Consider the following 8,677-nt stretch of genomic DNA (forward strand, 5'->3'; position numbering starts at 1 on the left):
CTTTGACCAATCTTCAACTCCGAATTTAATTTAATCAGTATATCAAAATGTGTACTTTCCGGAAACCAAACAAACCCCAAAACAACCCCTCTTTTATTTGCCTTAAGACTATAAGTAAGAATTTCGTATCTAGAATACCTAACCTGGCTATATAACAATAAGCATTTCGTGCGCTGTATGTTATTCTGCACGATTACACAATGTGATACACATGCTCATTCAGAATTAATTATTAACAAATTCCAAGATTTTTACATCACTTGAATTCAACCCCTTGCTCACTCTGATAGCAAAAAAAGTGAAAATAACACTGTCAAACAGTTGAAAATAATAATTACTGTCAGAAATCGAACCATGGTATAAAATACACACGTATAAACAAACTAATGTTTCATTAACTATCTAGCAACAAAGAGTATAGTTACAGTACGTCTCTGACGTATACAATAATACATATCAACGTGTCAGGCGGTCGTTGGGGGTGAAAAGTTATAAAATCTAGGTTTAGATAATTTCAAATATCTGATAAATTGTTTTATGTATAGAACTAAAACTCTTACGACAGATAGCTACTTTCATGCTGCAAGGTTACATAAAATGTGACGGAGATTGTTGTACAATAAATGACTATGTATTCACAGGTTTTGTATGATTTTTACAATCTGCAACACAATGCGAGGTCCAGAGCCTGCCTGCATAACGAGAAAAAGAGCCAGAGATTACACTCTCTCGAAGTGCGACTGCGTTCTTTAGGACACAGGGCCGCTGAGAGCATCAAGAAGAAACTTACAGCTTTCTAATCATCAATGCACATCGCTGCGCTATATTGTGAAGTCTTATATACACTTGATAGTTGACTGATGTAGTAAAATTTCTTCTCAGTATATTTTAACTTTATTTGTATTAATTAAACATTGTTATCACTATTACTTCATTAAGCTGCAAAAACATCTTCAGTTCCTACACTTATTATCAGGTCGTGTAATGTAAAATGTGTTCACCTGAACTATTTTCAATAGCTGGGAAACATGTCATGTAAAATTTATAACATCAACAAAATTTTCAAGAGTAGTGTGACAGCCATTGGTAATGTCTTTTCCCTCCCGAAATGATGGACACTTAGGAATTTTTCTGAACTAAGGAAAGACTGTAATAGACCGTAGCAAAATCATTGTACAGGGTGATTTTGCTGAATGGGGAGATACTGCAGGAAAGTGTTGCTGAGAGGATAACGAGTAAAAAACGCCATGTGGTCATCTTGCCGGGAACGCGTTCCAAGGAAGGTATACCCTCTTGAAAACAGACATGACAGTGTAGGTTTCAATGAAATTCCATGAGAGAACACACTACGCAAGTGGGAATTTTCTGTCTGTAAATAGCGTTTTAGCTGTACACTCAAGTGGCCAGCAATGTTGTCCACGACCAAACTGAGTCAGCGACAATAATGAAGCAGATGCCACCCAGTACCAATGTGTGTGTGTGCCGTCATTCTGGGCAGCATTACCGCCATATCCAGCGTGGAGCTTTGAAAGAAAAAAAAAAGTCCACACAGGTCATTCTCATTTGCGTGATTTGGTCTCATATGCTCTTTCTGTCATTGATATCTACACTGTCAAAGATCTTTTATCTACACCTTCATGTGGATGTACCTCCCTTGGAATACATACGACACAAAAATTTCCATACGACATACAAATTTCCATACGACCTCTTTAGCTTCTTATATTCACGGGGATCGTTTCCTGCAGTTTGTCCTGTTCCAGTAAAATCACCCTGTGCACGTTGAATGGTAAAACACCTTTCATAGTAACGCCAGTAAGGAATACGCTGCCCGACAAAATTAATAAAGCACTCAGAATGGGAGGAGAAAATAAAACGAAAATTTGTTGGGTAATAGCGCATGTAAAGTCATTTCAATGATTGCAAAATTGAGTCAAATTTACAAAAAACTTGGCCATACGAGCCCATTCAGTTTGCCGTTGCGCCTCCTCTGGTCTGCACACGCCGGAACATGGTAGGACCCGTTGGCACCTTTTCCGCCTCTCTCCTCTTAACAAACACCCCCCCCCCCCTCCCCGGCCGATCTCCCAAGCGTCCTGCAATGTTGGCACTTGGCACCCGTACGAACATTCTCGAGGTGATGGATGGACCACATTGGTGACACAATCGTCTATTGGGGTATTCAGAGGTATGTTCCCACTGGGTTGCTTGCCGCCTAACAGAATACCATTAAGAGAACGGAGGACCTTCTGTGCGACGCTGCTTCCGCGTTACGAGGCTGATGCCGAAATTTTTTTGTCGAACATCATCATAGGCTATGAAATACGGCTTCGTAATTTCGAACCGGAAACAACACGGTAATCCATGGAGTGATATCATATTGCCTCTTTTCCGAATACTGGAACTGGAACTCTGGAACTCTGAAGGTGTTATTCTGTTCGACGGCCTGCCTCAGGTGTAGCGATCAACTCTGAAGTATATTGTGCTATCCTCACTGGAAACTGAATAGATGACTTCAATCTGATCGTCGCCACAAAAATGCAAACGAATTTCTTCTTCACCATGACAACGTAGTCGACACACAGGTGTGCGCGTCCGACTGGAGCTCATAAAACTTCATTGGACTGTTCTTCCTTCCTCATCTACCACACATCCCGGATATCACACCTCCCGCCTTCCATCTGTTTCAACCAGTAAAGAATGTACTCCATGGGAAGCAGTACGTGGATCGTGAAGAAGTTACTGACGCAGCAAGACGTTGGCTCCGACGTCAACCAGTAGAGTGCTACACAGCGGGCGTACAGGCGCTCCCAGTAAGATGGCGTAAGGCCGTCACATTGAACGGTGACTGTGTTGAAAAATAGGATGTTGTAGCCAAAAGACTACGGAATAAAATGGTGTGTTGGAATCCCCAATAAAACAAACTTGCTTTCGGAAAAAAAGTGTTGCATTACTCACCAAACGCCCCTCGTAGAAACAGTGTGGAACACACTGAATAAAAAAGTATTTTCTCTAATATCTTAAAAGAGGTGTGAGAAGATACAGTGGAAAGCTGGAATGAGAAAACATTGATGACACTAAGCATAGGAATAAGTAATATCAGAAACTTCTGTTTCTCTCATATGCAATCTCCTGAAGTGGTAGAGAGCGACGTGACTAGCTACAGAAAAAAGGGGCCAAAATCAGTGCAAAATCCATAAATTTTTGAACAGTTCTAAAGCTGAAAAAAATGACATGTTATGATGAAAATTATGACATAATGGGAGTAGACGCTAATGTTAGGTGAAGTGTATGAAACAGTTTGAGGTATGAAGAACGGAAATGCCACTGGAGACGGTGTTTAGATGCAAATGGCCAAATATGGGAGTAACGTAATGCAGAACTGTTTCAAGTTTGTCTGCAGAGGAAAACAGTTCCCGAAAATTTGAGTAAATTGTTCTATTTCACACGAAAGGAGAGACGACAGATATTACAAAACCTTATCCCTAACATCGTTCTTTTCGAAATTTGTAGGAAATTCACTATAGTTATTACCAGTTGCATAGAAGAGGAGAATGTTTTGATGAGGCAGGAACAAGCCCGCTTTAGGGTTGGAAACGACTCGGCGGATCATTTACAAGTTGTGGACGAGATTGCAGAACAAAACAATGAAAGTGTGGGTGTTATCACATTATTCGAAATTCGAAGTTTTGAAGAAATTGTTAACGCAGTTTCACCCAAATATGTACTAACTGTCCATGAACTATAAGAAATTAATATAAACTGTGTTAATATACTTGAGAATATATACGTCGATGCTATGGCTTCCATTACACTTCATCAGCATAGGAATTCCAGATTTAATGAGGAATCATGTAAGGAGATTTACCTAATTGCTGATAAACTTCAACAACGAACGGGGAAATTTAATCACGTATAAAAGTACGTCTAAAAGTCAATCCTAAAGTCGAAAATATTGTATAAATAACACATTAAAAATGATAAAAATTAAGAATGTAGTTGTAGAGGTAGTTGATGAGTATTTGTATTTAGTGGAACTGATAACATAGACTGGATGGACAATAAAAGAAATGAACAGATGAATGAAGAACTGCCTCCAATGTTTCTGGTAAACTAAATACGGTTTTCAAAACTAAGCTTGTGATGTACCTGATTGTAAGCATCCATTTCCAATGTATTACCAGTTTTTATTCATAGTAGAGCATAGTAGAGCATGGACTTTTAATGTGAAAACCATTCAGGGATTGAGGGTTACGTTGTGAGTTCGGGAGAATTATACGTTGGGAACGGAAAACTCAAGAAATTAATCAGAGAACAGACTGAAGGAAATACAGGTGAACGAGACATGCAGCCAAGTGAATGGATAGCAGATCGTGTAAGGAAGTTCTTCGCTCGATTGTAAGAGATACGAAAAGGATGATAGGAATTACATACGAAAATGTCCAGGGACCGCATGTATGTGTATAGTTGTAAAACCTCATACAGTGATATATCTGGAGGAGGTCTTTATCTAACAGTGGATGGCGAAAGAGATTGGCCGAAGATGATGGTGGTGGTGATGATGATTCTGAGAAGAACTTTTTCTAAAGGGATGAGAGGAATTACATACGAAAATGTCCAGGGACCGCATGTATGTGTATAGTTGTAAACCCTCATACAGTGATAAATCTGGAGGAGGTCTTTATCTAACAGTGAATGGCGAAAGAGATTGGCCGAAGATGATGGTGGTGGTGATGATGATTCTGAAAACTTTTTTTACAGTTAAAGCTGTGCACCAGATGGGACGCGGATCCTGATTCCTGGATTTCCTGCGAAGTGTTTCCATTTGTGTACGCCTCACAGTTTTATCTTATCACTTGGTAGGAAAGGAGAGAATCAATTGGCAAGTTGAGACTCTGAGACGGACCATCAATTCTTCACGGCCGCTGACAATAGCTAGCTCGCTTTGCTCTCCATAGGAAACATGCGGAGGCTCTGCGCTGAATATTCGCACATACCTATGCCTAACTGGCTCGTTCATGTCTCGGCCACGTAGGCCTCACTGCTCTCACGGTGAACAGCTACAGATGCCGTGTTTCGCGAGTTCAAAAAAACAAAAAAAAAAACAAAAAAAATTCTACTCCTGGCTGAATTTCAACGCTGAGGGAATTTCCATTCATCTCCGTAAACATCAGTTAGCGTGGTAACAAAAAAATTTTCAAATGTGTCTGAATTCCTAAGAGACCAAACTGATGAGGTCATCGGTCTCTAAACTTCCACTCTACTTAAACTAACTTATGCTTAAGAACAACACACATAACCATTCCCGAGGGAGGACTCAAACCTCCAGAGGAGGTGGGGGGTGGGGGGTGGGTGGGTGGGGGAGCGCAATCCGTGACATGGTGCCTCAAATCGCGCCGCCGGTTTAGCATAGAAACAGCTCACAGTAAAATGTTAATGCCGAGTGTTGCTAGGCACATACAATTTGTGCGTTGTCGATGCTAAAAAGCAGTCGTGGCGACGTGTCACTAGGATCTATGAACAGAACTTGATCTAACAATTACCATTAATACGGAGCGACTTGTGGAGAAGGCATGGATACTCCCACACCAGGAAGGCCGGGGCTGGCTGTGTGGTTGGTCCACCGCTCTCTCGCACACAACGGATGAACATACTGTGCTGTCTAGACACACAAGCACCCGCCGCTGTGACCGAGGTAGCTAACTCTCACATCTGCAGAGGCACTACTTTCAGAGGTACCCGGAGCGGTGGGAAAGATACACATCTAAAAATGTTTTACATCACCTCGTTTCCGAGAGTTCCGGAACCTGTACAAATAATTGGAATAGAGATCAACATAAACATCATTTCCGCCCTTTTTACTGCTCATGAAAACCAAACATTGCATGCTTTACCACCATACAGCGAGACCTTCAGAGGTGATGGTCCAGATTGCTATACACACCAGTACCTCTAATACCCAGGCACATCCTCTTGCATTCATGCATGCCTGTATCCGTCGTGGAATACTATCTACATCAAGGCACTGTTGGTCCAGATTGTCCCACTCCTCAACTGCGATTCGGCGTAGATCCCTCAGAGTGGTTCGTGGATCACGTAGTCCATAAACAGCCCTTTTCAATCCATCCCAGGCACATTCGATAAGGTTCATGTCTGCAGAACATGCTGGCCACTCCAGTCGAGCGGTATCATTATCCTGAAGGAAGTAATTCACAAGATGAATGCCTCGCCAATATGCTGCCGATGTGGTTGCACTATCGGTCGGAGGATGGCATTCACAGCCGTTACGGCGCGTTCCATGATCACCAGGGGCGTACGTCGGCCCCACATAATGCCACCCCAAAACAGCAGCAATCCTCCACCTTGTTGCAGTCGCTGGACAGTGTGTCTAAGGCGTTCAGCCTGGCCGGGTTGCCTCCAAACACGTCTCCGACGATTGTCTGGTTGAAGGCATATGTGATACTCATTGGTGAAGAGAACGTGATGCCAATACTGAGCGGTCCATTCGGCATGTTGTTGGGCCCATCTGTGCCGCGCTGCATGGTGTCGTGGTTTCGAAGATGGACCTCGGGTATTGCGGATGGTGTTTACTAGCAATCACATAAAATCAGAGGAAGAAATCACCCGTGTTGTGGACTGGCAAGACAGCCAATCCACTAGGACGGGAGGCTCGTTAAAGCGTTAAAGCTCACGCAGGCTGGCGTGAGGTCTGGAACAGTTAAAGGAGTTGAGTCTAGTAAGAAAAGTACGGAGCTTCTGGAATACTTAACTTTAATCCATAATAGGTGAACATCGGTCTGACGGTACATGCATCACAAGATAAATAGCAAATAATAATGGCGCCTTGCTAGGTCGTAGCAAATGACGTACCTGAAGGCTATGCTAACTATCGTCTCGGCAAATGAGAGCGTAATTTGTCAGTGAACCATCGCTAGCAAGTCGGCTGTACAACTGGGGCGAGTGCTAGGAAGTGTCTCTAGACCTGCCGTGTGGCGGTGCTCGGTCTGCAATCACTGACAGTGGCGACACGCGGGTCCGTCGTATACTAGCGGACCGCGGCCGATTTAAAGGCTACCACGTAGCAAGTGTGGTGTCTGGCGGTGACACCACAACCCGAGAGTTTCAGAGCGCTGTAAGCGGTCCACCTAGCATAATAATTGCGCGCAAGGAGTTAAGAACCGTGGGGTGCAATGGTCGTACAACTGTTCGTAAGTCACACATTTATGTATGAGTAGCTAGAGTAAATCGACGCTTGACATGGTATCAAAAGCGACACCACTGGACAGTGGACAAGTGATTTAGAGATATAGTCTAAGGATTTGGGTCTGGCGAATGCCTACAGAACGTTATCTTTCATCATATGTTGTGCCAGCAGTGAAATACGGAGGAAGTGGTTTTACAGTATGATAGTGTTTTTCATTCTCAGGACTTAGTCCCCTTATTGTGCTTAAGAAAAATGTAAATGCGGAAGTATAAGAGCACGTTTTACGGCCTTGTGTACCACGTGAAGTAGAGGAACGGTTCAGAGGCGATGATAGTTTATGTCAACATGATAATGCACCTGTTATAAAGCAACGCCTGCGAGGTAGTTGGCCGTGGACGATGCCGTTCGTGAAATGGTGTAGCCTGCCCAGAGTTTCGAAATGAACATAGTTGGGATGAGTTAGAACGTCGACCTCACTCCAGACACCAGCGTCCAACATCGCTTCCTTCTCTGGTTTCATCTTTTGAGGAATAATGGACAGACATTCCTCTATAGATGTTCAGGCATCTCATGGAAAGTGTTCCAAGCAGAGTCTAATCCATAATGGAGATGACGGGTGGACAAAACTAATATTACTGTCCACCAGTAGTCTGTATATTTTGATCAGATAGTATACACAGTATGTCGGAGTGTGCTGGAAATTTAACAGCAGTGAAGGAAGACATGGCAAAGTAAAGATCGTTCTTTCGTTTACTTTTATCGAATGTCTGGTGGTGATACTGTTAAACAGTTCATTATGTAGTCTTTCTTATAAAGGTATAGATTAAGTGCAAAGATAGGGGAAGAATCTCTCGATTGTTATCTGAAGATTTACACGATCTCGGTGAAGTAAGACTTCATATGACTCGCTTTCGCGCTTAAAACATTCATTTTTGTGAACTGAGTTCAGTTTAACTATTATCCCGTGTAACACCAAGGGACGAAATTTTGACGTAACATCGATGTTGACAACGAACAATATTCTAATCGTAAAAGTACCTGAAATCAGGTTCAGTAGGATACTGTGAACGTATGCCTTCCTGAAGTTATAGCTAGTTAATATTATGCTTGCACCCCACAGCCCACAAAATGGCAGCATTCCGGTATATAATCGATAGAGCTATCCAACTACCACTCTCTGAAGACAAATGTGATCAAGAAATTGAAATAATAAAACAAACAGCTATTGCAAATGGTTATAACAGTTCCGTAGTAGACACCCTAAAACACTCAATAATGGCAAAGCAATCACAACACAAAAAACAAAAAGAAAGTAACTTCTTCCATACAATCCCCTTTTTAGGGAACATTTCATATCAGATTGCCAATGTCTTCAAACGAAAAGGCATAAGCATATCTTTTACACAGACCGATTGAACGGAAGCTATCCCACAACATCAGCAAACGAAACCCTCTTCAACACACAGGTGTGTA

This window comes from Schistocerca cancellata, chromosome 9, assembly GCF_023864275.1.
Source record: "Schistocerca cancellata isolate TAMUIC-IGC-003103 chromosome 9, iqSchCanc2.1, whole genome shotgun sequence".
NCBI classification, from domain to species: Eukaryota; Metazoa; Arthropoda; class Insecta; order Orthoptera; family Acrididae; genus Schistocerca; species Schistocerca cancellata.